General features: G+C 51.5%; 1 long non-coding RNA gene across 1 annotated transcript in view; it reads left to right on the top strand.

The window, feature by feature from the left end:
* Nucleotides 1–93: 93 nt before the first annotated feature.
* Nucleotides 94–19,766, top strand: part of LOC117092838 — a 148,312-nt gene continuing 128,639 nt past the window's right edge. Inside the window, exon 1 of the long non-coding RNA XR_004440934.1 lies at nucleotides 94–384. This is a non-coding gene — a long non-coding RNA (uncharacterized LOC117092838). The remainder of the gene's footprint in view (nucleotides 385–19,766) is intronic.

Here is a 19,766-nt window from a genome sequence, read left to right as displayed (position 1 = left end):
AGCAGGAATTGCGGCTCCGGGAGGCGCTCGGGCTCCGAGAAGCGGCTCAGCCCCGCGCCCCTCCCTCCGCAGTACCGCTGCCGGCGGACCAGGATTCCCGCGGGTCCTGGCGGCTGCGAGCGCGAGGCGGCGCGGATTCGCGGCTCGGTTCCGGCGCGACTGCTCACCGCGCTCGCCTCGCCTCCCGCAGCTGCCCCGTGCACTGGGCGCTCTTCGGCGCGTCTGCCCAGCCCGTCTCGGCTTTCCTTCTCCTCCCTCTAGTCCCAGCGTCACAACTCCGCCGACCTCCGCTGCCCTGAGAGCGCATCCAGCGCGGGCGGAGTCGGACGGACTCGGGCTTCACGCCTGGCGCGGGCACCTCTTCTCCCGGGCACTGAGGCCCAGGTGAGTACCGCGCGGGCAGCTGGGGCCGGGACGGCAGGCGGCAGCGGTTCTACAGTCCTACGCGAGCCCCTGGTACCCGGCCGCGCTCCGGGGTTCCAGAAGGAGAGGATCTGGAAGTGGAGACTGTGGCTCCGGGGAAAACGCTGCTGGCAAAGGCGCTAGCAGGGGGTGGATGTTGGGCCCAGGGGTATCTGACCTGCGCCGCTGCAGCCTTCTCGATCCTTCTCCCAGCTTGAACGGCTCATCGGCTGTGGTCGTGGTGGGATCACGTCCCGAGAGAGGAGAGGAGAAGGATGGGTTCAGGGAAGGGCTGCGGGCACCCCAGAAATCTGACGTGCAGGCCGGGAGCTGTCCAGCCTCGCGAAGAGCCCTGGGCTGGAGTTTGCCCGGACTTGCCTGGAGCTGCTGAAAAGGGAATTGAAATAGAGGAGGCCTTGTTGGAAAGGTGGGCAGTGGAATTCAGTTACCTCCTCACGCCCCAGCCCTTGATGACTCCCTGAAGGATCCTGAGTGGAGTCGGACCTCACTGCAGTTCCTCTGTGCCTTCTTACCCGACCAGGCTGAGAGGACTGAACTGTGTTCTTTCCTCTTCCCCACACTGAGGCTTGGGTCCCAAGGAGTCTTCAGCTGCTAGTCCTCCCTCTTTTCTCTCCTGGATCTTGTCTCAAGTGGATTTATAGCTTACAGGGCCCTGGGGTCCCAGATCACAGAACTGAGCTGGGGGCCCAGCTAAGGCCCCACTGGGCAAGTCAGGTCTGTGGAATAAAGCCTTAGTGTGAAAAAAGGTGCTGGGGGCTCAGGTGGTAGCTGCTATTGGAATGATCCAGGGTGCTGGGACAGAGTTGATAGTGACAGGGGTCACCCTGGGCACAGACTTTGATCATGTGGGCCCTGAATGCCCTAGGACCAGCCAGGGAAGGAGTGGGACAGAGCAGGGCCCTTGTCCGGCCATTGGCCACTGTCCTGAGCAGGCTCCGTGGTCCCACCCTGGCTGTAAGAGCTGCGATGGAGCTCTGTGTTAGAACCCGGCTAGAGATACTGGGCTTTCCTGGATTCTGGCCTAGGGAATGGTCACCTTGAGGCAGCCCAGGTCTTTCACCTTTCCCAGGCCTGGGAGGTAGGAGGAAGGCTGGTAATCCCGCAGTGAAGTCTCTGCTTGTGCCAGCCCTAACCAGGCCTGTGTGATATTGAAGCTTGGGCTTTCAACCTGGAGCTGCCATCATCTCCCTGGGCAGGAGTAACTCTGGTCCAGCCTGCCTAGCTCTTGGTTTTCCTTCCTGTATGTTGGGAATAACAGTACTATAGGCGGCCCACCTCTCTCACTAAGGTAGGTCAGATAGTAGTGTGAGACAAAGGGGGCGTAAAGCTCTCAGATAGGTGTTTACTCTGGTCGTTTCCATTGTTGCTGTTCAGTGAGAGGCAAGGCATTCTCCCTCCCTAACTAAATCTCAGTTTCTCCACCTGTAGCATGGGATTGCAGAGGTTTGGACCAGTCGACCTCTCTGGCACTTCTCACTCTCATGGTCTGTGATTCTGTGAATCTGTCTCAGTTCCTGTTGGAGGAAGTCTGGACAGTGGGCAGGTGTTTCGATTTCCACTGAGGCTAGAAGAACAATGACCAACAGGCAAGGTGTTTTTTTGTTTGTTTTTTTTTTGTTTTTTTGTTTTTTTAATTATACTTTAAGTTCTGGGATACATGAACAGAATGTGCAGGTTTGTTACATAGATATACACACAGGCACGGTGTTTTAACAAGTACTTTTACATGTATCGTTTTACCTGTACCTCTCAGCCCCGAGAGAGCACTGAGATTATTATCTTCATTGCCTAGATGAGGGACCAAAGATTTGTCCAAGGGCACAAGGACCTGTGAGTTTCCACTCATCATTCTTCCCATTACCGTGGGATGGGAGCCTATGGAGGCAGCGGCTTTGGCTGGCACAACAAAGAGAGCCCACAGCCCTGTTTCTGGTAGTTCTCAAGCACAGGCCAGGGCCTGCTGGGGCTCCTGAAACCATCTTCCCAGGTCTGTGCTGAATTGAGAGGCATCAGCAGTAGAGCAGTAGCCAGGCTTCTAGGTTATCAGCTTGTCACCCAGCAAATCAAAGTCCCAATCCCACCACGCCCTTTAGCAGCCCTGTGACTTTGTGTGAGCCACATTGCCTCTTGGAGCCTGAGTTTGTGCATCTTACAATGAGAACAATAATGCCTGCTTTTCAGAATTGCTCTGAGGCTCCACAGATGAAATAAGGCATGCAATTTAGGTGCCCTTTAAATGTTAGATGCTGGCCTGGGGTGGGAAGAAGTTTGAAGTACAAAAGATATAATTCCTTTCTCTGCTTTGGAAATTTTAGACCTTGCACAAGAATATGGGTTTGGTCTTGAGTCAGAATTTTCTTGTGTTTGAGTTAAGTTTCCCCCAGGAAGTCTTGACATTGCTCTCAAGATTCTGTGTGGGACACTAGGGCTGAGACATGGCCACTGGTAGAAACATCTGCAGCTGAGCAACCCCTTTGTCCTGGAGCACCACCTGCTCAGGCCCTGGGGAGAACTCATCCTCAGACCCACAACACATAGGCAAGGTGTACACAGAGAGGTCAGACACCCTACCTGGCCCATGCAGACACAGAGTGGTTTGGGCATGAGAACAGGTGTGCACACGCACACACACATACAGATACAACCATGCAATTTAGCACAGGACCGAATGTACAGATTCACAATAGGAACACACAAACTTGCACCATTAGGCTGAATATTCGTAGTCACACAAAGCAACACCCAGTGGTAAATACAGGCATGTGTCTAAACGGGGAGATACACAGAACCTGCACATAGGCTGAAATAGACTCAAGTAGGCACTGCTTTGCTGACACAGAGATACCTGAAACCTACAGGCTCTTGGGGCCACAAACATGGAAACTCTCAGCTGGTGTGCCAAGTCACACACAGAGGCACACCGTCATACTCACACACATGAGCACGTGGAGCCAGCCATGCACACCCTCTCACCCAGATGCACAAAGAGGCTTACCCCACACATCACAGAGACACACAGACATATCTACCCACACCCTGTAAGAAATAGCAGGTCTGCTCAGGGGATCAGAAAGCAGAGGAAGGGGCTGCATCCAGCCCAGAGTTTGGTCCACATGGTTTGGTTGCAGCGCTAGGTCCAAGGAAACAGGGAAGGCTTTTCTTTTCGTATTTTTTCCCACTCTCCTTGTCTGTGGAGGGCAGCTCCCAGCCAGGCCGCCGCCAGTTTCAGAGGCTCCTGGGCCTCCCTCCCCAGCGGGGCCTCTGCCCAGCCCGCCCCCAGGCAGGAGCTGCTTGGGCTTTCCCAGAGCACAGCGGCCTGCTCCAGGCTCTGGAGTGTGACCGAGCGCCTGCTCATTTGACACAGGTCACCGAGCCTCCAGCAGATGGGGCCCTCGCTGTGGGGGGTCTCTGAGCTGGGGGCTGTGGAGGGCTGGGAGTGGGAGGGAGGCTCTGCAGGGATGAAGGACAGGCTACACAAGCTCCAGCTCCTTATACTCTTTCTGCAAAGCCCCGGGTTACAGACGTGGGCCCTAGAATACAACTATACTCACGAGTCAGTCACCATCAGCACCCTGGCGGCCACATACACAGGGCAGTATTCCAGACACACATCCCAGATGACAGGGGACCTAACAATGGTGCGCCGAGCACAGCTTTGGGAAGGAGACAGAGGAAGAGCCTTGCTCAGTGTCTCCTGGAGGCAGCTGGGTCTGGCTGCTTTCCGCCTTTGGTCTCTGAGCTCCTGACCTCTCTTCTGCGAGTTGGTCAGTTGGTTAGGAGTCCAGGATGGGCTGAGAGCAGATGCAGTTTCAGACCTCAGGCCTCTTCAGTGCTGGGGAAGACAGGCTCCAGGATGCTCCACCTGGATTCCTTATAAGTCAGGAATGCTGAGAAGATACAAAGAGGAGAGATGGGGCCCATGGGAAGTGCTGCCGGACGGGCTGTGTATCTCAGGATGCCTCCTGCATGCAGGGACTTTGAGTTTTTGAGGCTGGCTGGACCGGGACAGCACCTGCGAGCCACTTCCTTTCCCTGCTGGCAGTCTCCTTATGCCCTGGATCTTGCCTTTTCAGAGTGGCCTGGCTTGGCAGTCAAGGGTCCTGGGTTCCATCTTGGCCCTGACTCAGGCCTCATTTTGGGCCAGTGTCAGCCTCCTAACCCTCTGTGTCCTCATCTAAAAATTGGGCAATACGGTCTCTGTTGGCTGCTTGAGAAGATGGGGGGTGAGATCACTGCTTGAAGAAAACTTGGAAAGGGAAAGTGTGGCTTAATTTCCCTCCCTGGCCGGCCATCTGGGGTGAGTAAGAGGCTGTGTAAGCAGGCGTGGAACCTGCCTGCTCCCCTAACCAGTTCTTGTTAAAGAGTGTCAGGAGGGACCACGCCCACTGGGGCTTGCTGCCCGTTCATTCTGAGTTTTTGACTGGATTTGACTGTGGTTTTGACTGGAAGAGTCTGGCAGGTCCTAGCTGTCATAAATTCCCAGTCTTAGGAGGGTGCCAGGGTCATCTTATTGATCCATTATCATGGTGAGGGTGGGTGCCGTCTAGACAGATTCGTAGTGCTTGCCACCGTCCTAAAGTTTCCTCACATAGGATGAGCTCACCCTTCTGAGCCCTCAAAGCCCCTACCTCTTTCCCTCAAAGCTCAGCCCCTCCAGGTGTCCAGTTCTTCTGTCCTCCTTGTGGTCTTTAGAGCCCAAGGCAGAGGACAGGAGTAATAGCAGGGCTGTTGCTGCCTTTGGCAGAAGAGAAAGGAGCGATCTAACTTGTTTAATCTCAGATCTTAGTGAAGGGAAGGAGGGATGGAAGCTGAAATATCTCTTGGGGAAGAATCTTTCCTTGTATTTTTGTTTTCCTGCCTCAGCCCCTAGGCAATGGGTGTGGGTAGGGGTCCTCCCAGAGTGTCAGTAGAATATTCAAATTAGGGGTGGTCAATTGCTCTTGAAATTTACTTTCATTTTTAGCAGAATGTCAGCCTTTGAGCCGGTGTTAATGCCCACAATCCGGTTATGCAGAACACGCTCTCTGCAAATCGGTAAATCATTAGCGGGGATTAATCACTCTGAAAGTCTGGGACCAGGCTTTAGTTTCTTTCTTTCTTTCTTTCTTTCTTTTTTTAAAACATACTTTTTATCCAGATGGCTGCAAAATTCACCACGACAGGATAGGGTGGGAGCAGCGGACGATAATTTAAGTCCTTGTCACCATCATTAGAAAAGTGAGATGCCTTCCTGGGCCTGGGGTTGACTATGTAGTCCAACTGAAGGGTGAGAGTAGGCAGTTTGGGTGGGGTGGGAGGAAGGGGGGGCAGCTCCCTTGTGATTATGTGTGTTATGATGTTTATAATAGTGCGTAGGTGGCTTGGTGTGCTTGTATATATGGTGACTTTATGTTAGCATGCTTGCATTAATTCATATGTTTCTACTTTATAGATGCCCATTCGTGTGCTTGTGTTAGGGCGCTTGGTTTGTATTAGTGTCAGACACTTGGTTTGTAATTGCGTCAGACAGTGCTTCCGTTTGACAGGGTTTTTGGGATACTGTGTTATTGTGTGTGTGAGTACATCCCCTCTGGTGGGAGACCACATCTCACCCTCCTCAGCCTCAGGGAAGCTCCCTAGGGGAAGAAGGTAGAACAGGAGGGCAGTCCCAACCAGCACCTGCTGGGGGGTGTGGCTCAAGGTTGATTTACATATTCATGAGCTAGCTGCCTGGTGGCTTGGGGAGCTCTCTTGAAGAGACTCAGCCTGAGCCCAAATGGGAGACCTCTTAGGGCAGATGGGGAGGTCAGGCTGTCACTGTTAACACCTCTTATTCCCCAATCTCAGGTGTAGGGGCTGCCTCCACCCCATGGCTCAGGAACCTCCAACACTTACAATTCCTGAAACCTGACCTCTGCATAGCCACAGTACACATAACTCTAGCTTCCAGTAGGGTAAGAGTAATGTGGCCACTCGATCAGGAAGCTGTCAGTTTCTGGACACTCCTGTCAGGGATCTTGGGGAAGGAAGGTTATTCTTCCAGCCAGGATTAAACTGATAAATGGGACCACCTCCCCATTCTCTGTTCACACTGGATCAACCTTCTCATTCCCTCTCTTTCTCCCTAGCTTAATGTAGCCCAGCTTTGGAGTAGTAATTACCTTCACATGACCCAGTAATCATATTCCCTGGGTGTTGAGCAGAGCGTGTGTGTACGGGGATGAGGTCAGGACTTTCCCTTCCCCTCTAGTCACAGAGTGTGAGGTTTGAGGTGGGATTTAATGGGCCTGGTCCTTACATCAATCCACATTTTCCTCTAACCACCCCCACCTCCCTGTCCCAATATAGGGTCAGCTTGGCTAGCCTGGGCATCACCGTTCACTACTCCCTAGATGGCACAGGTGCCCTGTATTCCTGTACATGTGCCTCGTTCCTCATCCCACTGTATGTCTCCCCACACCTCTAATGTAGTAGTCTAGCCTGTAGTCAGGGGGAAGAATGGAATGATCCAACGACTTGGCTTTTGCAAGGTGGGAAGGTCTGAGGAAAGTTGGCTGGGCTTATTGCTGATCTTTTTTCAGCTTTCTTGGGGGGTAGCAGGTGGAGGGTGGAAGTGGTGAAGGAGGATTTAGGAATTATATTTTGCCAGGGACCTCTCAGCATCTTTCTGTATCTCTGGTGGCAGACATCTGTCTGAGCTTAGGGTAGCATCTGCCTAGGCTAGAGATAACATCTGTTTGAGGCTGGGACACCTGGCTGAGCCCAGCACATTATCTGGCCCTGGGACAGCTTCTGTCTGGGCTCAGGACATGTGTTTGAACCTGGCATAACATCTGTCTGGGCCTGGTACATCATCTTCCTGGCCTGGGGGCAATGTCTGTTTGAGCCCTGGATGTGTGTTTAACTTGGGGACATCTGCTGGGCCTGGAACAATACCTGTCTGAGCCTGGGGATGGACTTGTCATTGCAGATAAAATCACCCCTGAGCCTCAGCTTTGGTTTGTGGCTGAACACAGAGTGTGTGCAGGGCTCATGTCCCTGTTCTCCTTTCCACCGAGGAAAGGGATCTTAGGTGGAATGCCTCAGTTTACCTTCAGTTGTTGGCTCATTGACCTGGTTGCTCTGGGTACCTCGAGCACTGGCCAAAGCCTACAACCCCAGTGGCTCTGGGAAACCAAAGTCAAAAGAACGTATGGGGAGATTGATAGGTTATAAAATCCAGCAACCGGTCTAGGATGATTCTCCCTTCCTCCAATCCCTCATCTAGGTACTTGAGTCAGGTCACAGTGTTCCCACTAAGATACAACTTGGCACTTGGCTCCTGAGAACCCTTCTATTTATTTATTTGTTTATTTATTTATTTTTTTGAGACAGAGTCTTGCTCTGTTGCCCATGCTGGAGTGCAGTGGTGTAATCTGGGCTCACTGCAACCTCTGCCTCCCAGGTTCAAGCTATTCTCCTGCCTCGGCCTCCTGGGTAGCTGGGACTACAGGTGCGTGCCACCACACCCGGCTAATTTTCCTGCGAACACTTCTATTGCTCCCTGTTACGTACATCATCAGGCCCAAAGTCCCTGGTAATCCTGCCTCTGCTGACCCTCTGAATCCAGCAACACTGAACTCTGTTCCTGCAAACACACGTGGCCCTCCGAGACCCCTTATCTCCTCCGCACACATGGTTCCCTCTCCTTGGAACGTCCACCGTCTCTGCTTTATATCCTTCAAATCCCAGCACAAGGGTCACCAGCCCTGGGAAGTTTTCCCCTCTAGACTAAGCCACAGACTGTCCTGCTTCCACAGTCCATTTGTGCATTAGCCTTTACAGGCCTGTGTTGTCATTAATTCTTTGTGTGCCTGTCTCTCCTATGGGACTGTGAGCTCTGGGGCTCTGGGACTGGATCTGCTTCACCTCTGTCCCCCAGCACCCAACTCAATTTCCGGTCTATAGTAGGCACCAATAAAGAATGCCTGTTGAATGACCACAGGTTGTGCCCCTGTGATCTCATTTCCTTCTTTTTTTAAAATGGGGGTAAGACGGATACTATAGACACTGGTTTTCAGTCTCAGAAGAAGAAGTGGGCTTCAGAGAAGATGGCATGTCTTTTTCATACCTGAATGGTTGACTGTAGCCAAAAGCACTGGGTAATGGACCCAGAGTGCCCTGGACAAGAGCCTGGTGGAGCCCTGTCCTCCCCAAGGTTCTTTATCTTTGACCAAGATGAAGATATATAGGCTGGTAAGATTTGATACATTAGCTGCTGACAGGAGTGGGAAAGTGCAGTGAAGGTCGGGGGCAGCAATGAATCCAGACATAATAGCCTCTCTGTGGGCTGCAGGAATGGGACTAAGTCTAATAAGGAAGACTGTGTCGGGCAAATGTCAGGACCTTGACCTGGGTCCAAACCCAACTCCTCGGGGGCAGGTGGGAGAATAGAGGCCTGGCTCAGCGCGAATGGAGAAGTTACAGGGTTCCTAGGTATGCTCGTTTTGCCAGAGAGGAAAGTCACAAAAAGTGTTATCAATATCAATGTTGTGTCCAGAGCAAGCTGCTTTCACTGGTCAGGACACCCTTGCACCTGACCAGCTTCAGAGGGACATGGATCCCTAGGAATGTGTATGGGGACAGAGGCCAGAGTAGGGGGCCATGTGGAACCGTGAAGAGGTGGCTGAGAAGTGAATGTTCCGAGGACATGGTCTCTGCTTTTGTGACTTTTATTCCACCAAATAGGAATATCTTCATGTTTTTTGCTGATGATAAAAACAATACAAGCTCATTTGTAAACACTAGAAAAGTAGTATACAGAATAGAAAATGGAAGTCCTCCATCAGCCTCTCTGCCTCACTCCTCATAACTGCTCCTGGTGGCTATATCTTTCCAGAATCTTTTTTGTGTGGACACACAGTACTTAATAACTTAATAGCTTAGGTTAATTGAGGGTTTATGATGTGCAGGTACTGTGCTAAATGCTTCTACCTGAGTTTACGCATTGCATCCTCACAAAAACACTATGGGTTAGCTGCAACTATTATTCCCATTTTACAAATGAAGAAACTGAGACTCAGAGAGTTGAACTCAAACTTGCCAAGGTTATCCAGGTAGTAATCTGTATCGGTATCTATGGATCTATTATGTACAGATATATAGATAGATAGAGATATGAATTCTTTTGGCAGAAGATGGAACCACGGTGCATATAGTGTTTTGTAACTTGTTTTGTTGTTGTTGTTGTTATTGTTATTGTCGAGATGGAGTGTTGCTCTGCCGCCCAGGCTGGAGTGTAGTGGCGCAATCTTGGCTCACTGCAACCTCCGCCTCCCAGGTTCAAGCAATTCTCCTGCCTCAGCCTCCTGAGTAGCTGGGATTACAGGTGCATGCCACCACGCCTGGCTAATTTTTGCATTTTTAGTAGAGATGGGATTTTACCATGTTGGCCAGGCTAATCTCGAACACCTGACCTCAGGCGATCTGCCTGCTTTGGCCTCCCAAAGTGCTGGGATTACAGGTGTGAGACACCGCGCCCGGCCTGTAACTTGTTTTTTTAAATTCACGGTGTTTTTGGATGTGTGTCTATTTTTTTATACATCTCATCTACCTTACCCTTTTGAAATGTCTGTACAGTATTCATTGTGTTGATGCACTGTCATTTATTTAAAATCTACTAATGGACATTGAGATTGCAGCTTCTGCTTCTAGTCTGCAGGGCTGTCCTGGGCCCCAGGGAGTAGATAAACTCTTTGTAACCTGAAGGAGCAGAGTTCAGATCAAGCCATGGATATTTTAGGGAGCCAGCGTTCGGGTTCCCCATTCTAAGGACCACCTTGTCACAGACTGAGCTCCCTGACTCTGGAGGCGTTGAGTAAAGGCAGAGTAGCTGCTCTCAGGAATGCCGCAGGAGGATTTCTGTATCAGGCTGTGGTTTGGGGGGAGCTTGGGTGGGGCCTGAGGTATAGGGAAGGGAGTGCTGGTTTTACAGCTTGGAGACCTGCTCAAGTCCCTGTTCCGGCTCCTCCCAGTGCTTCAGTTTTCCCCATCTGTAAAATGAAAATAGAATACCACAGTAGTTCAGATCATGGGCTTGGAGCAAGGCAGACCTGATTCTGAGTGTAGGTGCTGCCTCTTACCAGCTGTGTGACCATGGGAAATTTGCTTAAACTGTCTTAGCCATACTTAACTTTAACCCAGGAATACAATACAAATAGGGGTGTGTGTGTGTGTGTTGTGTGTGTGTGTGTGTGTGTGTGTGTGTGTGTGTTTTGAGTCAGGTTCTTGCTCTGTTGCCCAGGCTGGAGTGAAGTGATATGATCACAGTTCACTGCAGCCTCGGCCTCCTGGGCTCAAGCGATCCTCCCACCTGAGCCTCCTGAGTAGCTGGGGACTACAGGTGCATGCTACCACACCCAGCTATTTAAAAAAAATATGTTTTGTAGAGACAGGACCTCATTTTGTTGCCCAGGCTGGTCTTAGACTCCTGGGCTCAAGCGATCTTCTCACCTGGGCCTCCCAAAGTTTTGGGAATATAGGCATGAGCCACCACACCAGCCTACAAATAGTTTGTCTTTACATTTCAACTAATTTTTGTTTTTTATTTTTGAGATGGAGTCTCGCTCTGTTGCCCAGGCTGGAGTGCAGTGGTGTGATCTGGGCTCACTGCAACCTCTGCCTCCTGGGTTCAAACAATTCTCCTACCTCAGCCTCCCAAGTCACTGGGATTACAGGCGCCCACCACAACGTCCAGCTAATTTATTTTTATTTTTAGTAGAGACAGGATTTCACCATGTTGGCCAGTCTGGTCTGGAATTCCTGACCTCAGGTGATCCACCTGCCTTGGCCTCCCAAAGTCCTGGGATTACAGGCATCAGCCATCATGCCTGGCCTCAACTAATATTTTTTATCACCTGTTTTGGGCCAAGCAGTGGGGATATAGCCATGAAAAAGATAGACAAAGTCACTGTCCTCAGAGAATGTACATTCTAGAAGAGGAGGGAAGAGAATCAGACAGGAAAGAAGTAAACAGTTTCACAGAAGATGACTACAGATTGTACTAAGAGTTTTGAAGGGACTGTATCGGATGCTATGATAGAGTTGCTGGAGGGGACTAGATGCAGTGGTTGAGAAAACCCTCTCTGAGGATGTGACGTGGGAGCTGAGGCTTGGGGATGAGAAGGGTCGGTCACACCGAGAGCCATGGAGTGTCCTGGCAGGGAAGACTGTGAGGTGCCAAGGTGTCCTCATGTGTCCCAGGAACAAAAGGCCGCTGGTGTTGCTGGAGCTGAGTGGCAGAGGAGAGAGCAGCTGGAGCTGAGATCCAAGAGGGAGGTGATGCAGATCTAGCGGGCCCTTGCAGAAGGTGGTCAGGAGTCTGACATCCTGCTAAGGGTGAATTTCTATCTCTTAGGGTTCTCATGAGGGTTCAACGAGGTATGCATGTTTGGGTTTCCCCAGAAGCAGATCCTGAGATAAGGATTTGAATGCATGCAGGAAAGTGATTCTAGGAAATGCTGGTAAGGAATGGGCCTGTGAGACTGGGAGGGGAGGAAGCCCACAGAGGGAGCCTCTTGGAGCAAGTTGCGAGTTACAGTATGGGTAACTGTGCCACTGAGGATCACTGGGTGCCTGTGTTGAACACACTTCTGAGAGTTACCCCACTTGCTAGATGAGGGAGCCAGGCCATTTGTGTACTGTCATGTCAGTCATTCTGGGGTTGGAGTGGAGGTTAATTCTCCAGCACTCTGGGCCTGCCTTGGGAGGGCAGAGCAGCCTCCTGGAGACCAGAAGAAGCCCTCAGGCACAGATGCAGCTGCAGGCATTTGGAAGTCAGGCTGGAGTACACTGAAAGGGTAGGGCCTGGAGGAATGGGGGTGGAGCGCCAGCACTATCTGCTGCTCATGGAGAGCTTGTGGCATGGGAAGCACCCGATCGATGACAGTAATTATTACTGATAATACTAATGGTAGTTTTACTAATGATTATTGTCATTGTGAGGGTTGAATTGGAGGATATTAATCATAGCTCACATTTATTGGGTCTTATTTTTTTTTAGACAGAGTCTCACTCTGTCACCCAGGCTGGAGTGCAGTGGCACGATCTCAGCTCACTGCAAGCTCCGCCTCTGGGGTTCACGCCATTCTCCTCCCTCAGCCTCCCGAGTAGCTGGGACTACAGGTGCCCGCCACCACACACAGCTAATTTTTTGTATTTTTAGTAGAGACAGGGTTTCACTGTGTGGTCCCAATCTCCTGACCTCATGATCCGCCCGCCTCAGCCTCCCAAAGTGCTGGGATTACAGTCGTGAACCACTGTGCCCGGCCATATTAGGTCTTTATAGGTGCCAGCAGTAAGTGCTTCTAAGCACTTTACAGGCTATCTCATTTCATACCTGTAGTAGCCAGTATGTAGGATAATGCATGGTGTGTAGCAGGCAGTCAGTAAATGGTGGTTGATTCTTCAAACTTGGAAGTTCTAGAACTTCAGGTGATGAATTTGGGACTGTTCGATGGACCCCTAGATGCTGAGGGTTCTTGTCCCAAACCTCCTAAGCTACAGGCAGCCTCCCTGGTGCCTTGAGATGCTGACTCAGCAGAGAAAGATGTAAATTCCTACCTTGGTTTGCATACAATTTACACATATTTATTTATGAGTGTCTTTGATTAATGTCAGAGTGCCTGTGTGATTTTTCTGCCAGGCTTCTGGGCCCTGCAAGGGCATGGCTGGCATGGATATGGCTGCAGGCTCTATGTGAGCATGTGGTGGTTCTCGGGTGGACTGAAAGTGACAGCCATGGGTAGTGGCTGGCAGTCATAGAGTGCATAGTGAGCAGCCTGGAGCCTGGTATTCTCGGGTGATTTGGGCAGCTGGTGTGAGTGGGGGATGTCTGTTAGCGTGTGGCAGGGTCCAGCCAAGGGGCTGGGCGCAGGTCAGGACTTCAGGCACTGGGGTGAGTGACTGTGGGCCCATAGTTAGCCATGGTCTTGGAGGAGCCTAGGTGGTAGCCACATTTTCTGGGTGGGAACTCAGACCCAGGGAGCCAGGACAAGCTCAGGTTCTAGGACTCATGGTGGTGGGAAAGGCTTCCAAACAAGGCAGAGCTCAGAGGCTGTCTCTCCAGAGTGCCAGAACCCCGGTGGTGCCCAGGGCAGGAATCCTCTGCTTAGATGCTCTGAGAAGGGGAATGCTCTCTGCAATCAAGACCTGGGACAGGAATTGAGAAAATCTGCCAATCAGCAAGAATATTCTGTGTGCTGGCAATGCCCAGCCCTGTGACTGGAACTGTAGAGAAGATCAGTCCTAGCCTGTAAACTTTGGCAGGAGAACTGGTGAGATAAGGAGGGAAGGGCAGGCCCCGACCTTGGTGGAGGCTCCGTACCTGGCACCATGCAGTACTTACATCCATTATCTCCTTTAATCCTCACAAAGGCCCAGACAGGCAGTTAATATCATATCTCCTCATTATAGGGGAGAAGCAGGGATCAGAGAGCTGCAGTAACTTGCCCAAGGTCACACAGCAAGTGAGTGGAGGAGTCTAGATTTGAACCCAGCTCTGTTTCATTCCAGAGCCCAAGTACTTGACCAGTTTATTCTGCCTCAGTTAGGTGTAAAATAAGGATAAAACCAACATCATTTAGTTTTTGTGAGTTAAATGGGCTCAAGTGTGTGGACAGCTTAGCATGGTGACTGGCACAGAGTAAGTGCTCAGTAAAAGTGTTTTTTTCTTAAGTGGTACAGCAAGGATTCTTAAATCCTGGTTCATTGCACCCTCCTGTTTGCATGATACTGTGGTTTTTGCCAAGGCCAATTAGGAGGGCAGATGGTTGGGAACAGAGCATGACCTCTGCTATGGGTTGAGTGAGCCCTTGTCATGCAGGGACACTGATAGTCATCAGCAGATGGGTGGGACCACCTGCCAGGCCAGATCCTCTGTTGGCTCAAGGCCCCAGCCCTGGATAGGGTAGGGACACTGAGGCTGTCTAGTCAGGATTGCCTGGATGTGTGTTTGTGTGTGTGTGTGTGTGTGTGTGTGTGTGTGTATGTGTATGTGTGGACTTGGTGAGGGTCCTGGCCTGGAGAAGGAGAGACAACTTTGGGAAGTGGGGAGCTCTCCCAGCAGGCAGTGGTCAGAGCACTTTCTTATTTCCAGCTGCAGACATCTAAATCAGGTGAGAGACTGAACTATGTGAAAATGTGTGGGAAATCACTCCTGGCAGAGGGAACAGCAAGTGCAAAGGCCCTGGGGGTGGGAATGAACTTAATGTGTACATCCACCTTCCACAGTAGCTGTAGAGACAGTATTGACTCCAATTATCCAGTATTTGAAGTAGAGGAGCTAAGCGGGGGCAGGATTCATTTATTCCTTAAACAAACATTTAGTGCTCGCTTTGTGCCAGGCACTATCCTAGGTGCCAATGGCTAACACTTATTTGGTGCTCACTGCTTCTAAGCACTTTATGTATATTATCTCATTTAGTCTTCACAGCACCACATTGAGTTGGGGAAGTCTGGGGAGACAGTTGGTCTTCCTCTGATTCCTCTACCCTCTTCCCATCTCCCAGCCACCTCAGGCACCCAGTGTGTGCCACCCAGGAAGACTAGGATCTCCACAGTGGGTGAGGTGGGGCAGTTCTGAGAACATGACTGCTGCAGGGTCTTTCCCATCCTGACTGGGCCCTGCCTAGGCTCAGGCTGTGAGCCTCCTGGGAGCCACCCAGTAGACAGGCTAGAAAGGGTGCTCTCCGGTCAGGCCTGCCTCAGAACATCCCCTCCCAGGGGCCTTCCAGTTATACCTTCTCTGTCCCTTCTCTACCACGCAGCTCCTGGCCTCCGTCCAACCCCTTTGTGTAGCTTAAGCCCTGTTTTTGAACTCTACCTAGGGAGCCACGTTCCAGTTCAGGGCTGAGACTGCTGGCAGGGAGAAAAGAAAAAAATCCATTTTCTGATGGGGCAGTCCCCGAACACTCCCTGTGGCTTCACTAACTCTGCCTGGGGCAGCAGGGTGGTTCGCACTTTGCCTGACTAACTCTGTCCTTTCTTTACGATGATCAGCTCACAGGGCCTCAGCCAGGGCAGGCTTTTTAGTTCCTGACTGCCCACCTGTGCCTGTGCACCCAGCTTGTGCCCATGATCAGGGCTCCTTACCCTTTTCTGGAGGAAAAGGGGCAGAAAAGATTAAATAGAAAATTGCTCAAAATTCAGAGGCCATGGAACAGATCTGGCAGTTCCAGTAATCTTCGGTGAATAAATAAACCTGGCAGAGGGGGTTTTCTGGGTGGGGTGAAGGAAAAGGAAGGTCTTGTATGGTGGGCTATGCTAACCTGGAAACCATGACTCCATCTGTCATTCCATTCATCCGTCTATCCATCTATCCAACCATCCATAATTCCTTCCTTCCTTCCTTCCTTCCTTCTTCCTTCCTTCCTTCCTTCCTTCCTTCCTTCCTTCCTTCTTTCTCTCCATCCATCCATCCATCCATCTATCCATCCATCTACCCACCCACCCACTGACTGCTTGCCTGATGCAGCCACCAGCTCAGTTATGCTTATTGAGTGAGTGTGCTGGGAGCTAGTCAGTGTTTATGCTTTTATGACCCCTCTGTTTGCGCATTTCCTCTCCTCACCTGGTTTGTACAGAGCTCCTTGTGAAGTGAAGTCCCTCTATCTCTGTAGAGCCAAGAGGAGGGGCTCTGTGTTGGCTGTGGGGTTGGCAGCAGCTGCCTGGCTTGGGCACCCTGGTTAGTGGGAATCTTGCATGCTGCTGCCACCCCTGCTGCACCAGGCCTATGACTCTTAGTCCCAGCTGTGGAGGATGCCAATGTGGTCACCAAGTGAGCAGGGCAGGGCTTTGCGCTGCTCCAGGGGTGGGGTCTTGTTGCCTGGCAGCCTGCCCATGATGCTGAGGGGCTGTTGGCCTCCAGCCAGCACCAAGCTTTTAGAATGATACAGTTGTATTGCTGCAGAGCCTCTCCACACTACTGTAGAAAACAGTCTGGGGCCAGGCATGGTGGCTCATGCCTGTAATCCCAGCACTTTGTGAGGCTGAGGCAGGTGGATCACCTGAGGTCAGGAGTTCGAGACCGGCCTGACCAACATGGTGAAACCCCATTGCTACTAAAAATACAAGAAATTAGCTGGGCATGGTGACACATGCCTGTAATCCCAGCTACTTGAGAGGATGAGGCAGGAGTCACTTGAACCCGGAGGGTGGAGGTTACAGTGAGCTGAGATCGCGCCATTGTACTCCAGCCTGGGCAACAAGAGCGAAACTGTCTCAAAAAAAAAAAAAAAAGTCTGGGACTCTGGGGCCTGGGAACCAGGAAGGGTTGGGGTGGTTGCCATCTCTGTTCTCGGAAGGGTGAGTGGGTAGATGAGCTTTGAACCCAGCAGCTGCTGTGGGTCTGAGAGTTGAGGCCAGTCCTCCTGGCCCCACCCAGACCTGGCTTGGACAGCAGATGTGGGGCAGCACACAGCCTAGGCACTGAGGTGTGTTGGCTGGAAGTGAAACTGCAGAGGGCCCAGAGGCAAAGACCCAAATCAGACGGAGATAGAGATGCAGATAGAGCAGAGGGATATGGAGATTGAGGGGGTTGGGGTGGGGTGGGGAGGGTGGAGAAAGAAAGAGAGAGAGAGACTCAGAAAGGCAAGACAGAGTCAGTGAGAGGGGGAAGATTCGAAGGACTGAGAAGAGAAGGATCAGGGGAGGGGAGTCTGGGGCAAGGGAACAAAGCTGGGTGTGGTGGGCTCAGGAGAGCAAGGTCTTCCAAAGGCAAGGGATGCAGAGAGTAATGATACTTAATAAAAGCCCCCTCCTGTATGGACAGCACCCTACAGCGAACAAACTTTCCCACTTGCCAAAACTCATTCAGGCCTCCTGATAGCTGGGCTGAGATGGCGTTGGAGATCCTCCATGATGCAGGATGGGAGCTGGAACTGGAACTGGGACTGGCTGGAGTGGGTAACACAGGGTGGGGGTGGTGAGTGGCTTAGAGACAGAGCCCCCAGCTGGGCCCGAGTCCCTGCCGTGACCGAGTCTTCCCCAGCTGTGTTCCCGGGCCAGGCTTGTGCTCACCATTCCTGCCACCATGACAGTGCTGCTTTGTTTCCCGGGAGGAGGTGCGTCGCTCTCAAGTCCCGGCTGCTGACTGTAGTGGATGCTGTGGTGCTTGCTCAGATTCCCCTTCAGGTCTGAGGCACTCGCTCCCCAGCTTCTGGGTGTGTGGGCTGTGGATGACTCACAGCTGAATCTGTCTCAGGGAATTGCCTTTGATGGAAGTGGGGGGAGAACCTTGCCCAAGGTTATTCCTCCTCCCCAGGGGCAGCTTGTATCCAATAGCCTATTGATTTTGGGGGTGGGGGGGGTTGTACAAAGACCAAGTCCCCTTGCATCAACTTGTGACACTACTGAAGGGCCATGCCAGTTCCAGAGGTCCTTGGGAGATTGGCTGAGGCCTTTGGTATGACTGCGTGGCAGATCAATTTCTCCATCTGCTTCCCTCGCTTCCTGTTGTTCTTGGGATTACCCCCCAGTAAACTCCCCCAGAGACGGTGAGGTTGTGAGATTAGACACCCAAGAAGGCAAACTCTGGCCCCTAACAACAGAACCGGTGAAGAGATGTGAACTTGGAACAGCTGTTACCTCTGAGACAATCCATCCTTGAGTGAGCAGAGCCTCCCTGCCCACAGATGCCATGTCCGGTCCCCTAGCCATGGACCCCAAGGACGGGGGAGAGAAGAGGCTTGCCCCATGGGGCTGAGGATCCTTAAGCCCAGCTTGGGAATTGGGACACCAAAGCCTGGGTCTTTCTCAGCCCAGAAGCCTTGCCTGACCATGGGCCAGCCCTCTCTGCCTTGCCAATACCAATCTCACAGTCTCAGAGTATTTCCAGGGATTCTGACCTATGACACTAACGCTAACCACTGGACTCAGTTCAGCTCCCTTCCCTCCCATCCTTGTTTTCTTTCTAATTCTCATCGACATCAGACAGGTATCTGTGTGTATCAGGGAGAAGTCGTAGGAGGAGGGAATGTTCATCCAGACCTCTCCACCCTGGGCAAAACCCCCCTGTGCATTCCCAGAAGAAAAATCATAGAGAACTCATCCCCTAGCGGGTAAGCTCAGAAGGGGCAGGGCCCTGTGCTGTCTGGCACATGAAAGGTGCTTGATGGTTTTGAGTGATGACGACTGGCACCTTTCTGCTCCACCAGAGAGGCAGGAGATGTGGTGGTTCGGGGGCTGGAGCCAGACTGCCTGGTTCACATGCCAGCCCTGCCAGTCAGAAGCTGGGTGACCTTGGGTAATAAGGGCAAAATGAGTTAATCTGTATCAAAGTACTTAGAATACAAAATGGCTCACGTTAGCTATTATCATTATTATTATTTTTTTAGTTGTAAGGTAACACCTGATCCTCCAGGTTGGTGGGACTGTAGATCCCATGTCTAAGAGATATACACACACATAAGGAATTATTTCTTTAGTGAACAAGGAGTCCCATGTGTTGCCCTGTCTCCCTATAACCTCATGCAGTGCAAGCTCCTCACTTGGCAACTCTGCAGATAAGGCAGAGAGAGCTGGGCCAAGGTCATACAATGCTCTGGGCTGAGGAAGACCCAGGCCCTGGTGTCCAGTTCCCAAGCTGGGCTCAAGCCTCAATTCTCAGCCCCATAGCCTCTTCTCTCCCCCACCCTTGGGGTCCGTGGCTAGGGGACAGGACGTGGCATCTCTGGGCAGGGAGCCTCTGCTTGCTCAGGGATGGATTGTCTCAGAGGTGACCACTGCTCCAGGCTCATATCTCCCTCTCTATACCCAGTTCTGTTGTTGGGGCCAGGGTTTGGCCTTCTTGAGTGTCTAAGGGATCAGATGAGAGGCCACTGAAGTTCTGAGGGTTAGTCTCTGGTACTGTGCTTGCTGCACAGAGATTGCAGTGGTCAGGTAACTGTAAATAATAACACCAAACCATAACGTTCATCCAGCACTCTCGTTCCCTTCCTACCTCATTTACCCCAACAATGATCCCACGAAGTAGGACTTGCCCCTTCTGCTGCTGCCAGCAGGGGTGGGACTCTAAGCCCTGCCCCTCAGCAACTGGGAACCGCCTCTTACCTGGTCTTCCTGCTGTCTCACTCCTGCCCCACTCGAGCTGTGCTGTCTAGTACAATCCCCACATGTAGCCAGTGGGCGCATGAAACATGACTAGGCCAACTTGAGATGTGCTGTAAATACAAATATGTACTGGCTTTTGAAGACGTGGTATAAAGAAACCAATGTAAAACATCGCTAATACTTTTTTTTATATAGATGACATGTTGAGATGATAGTATTTTGGGTGAAACAAAATATATTATTGAAGTTAATTTCACCTGATTCCTTACTGTTTTTCA

Source organism: Trachypithecus francoisi, unplaced genomic scaffold (assembly GCF_009764315.1).
Source record: "Trachypithecus francoisi isolate TF-2019V2 unplaced genomic scaffold, Tfra_2.0 Lachesis_group12, whole genome shotgun sequence".
In the NCBI taxonomy this organism is placed as follows: domain Eukaryota; kingdom Metazoa; phylum Chordata; class Mammalia; order Primates; family Cercopithecidae; genus Trachypithecus; species Trachypithecus francoisi.
The sequence above is the reverse complement of the archived record's forward strand: the minus strand, read 5'-3'. Positions and strand labels throughout refer to the sequence as shown.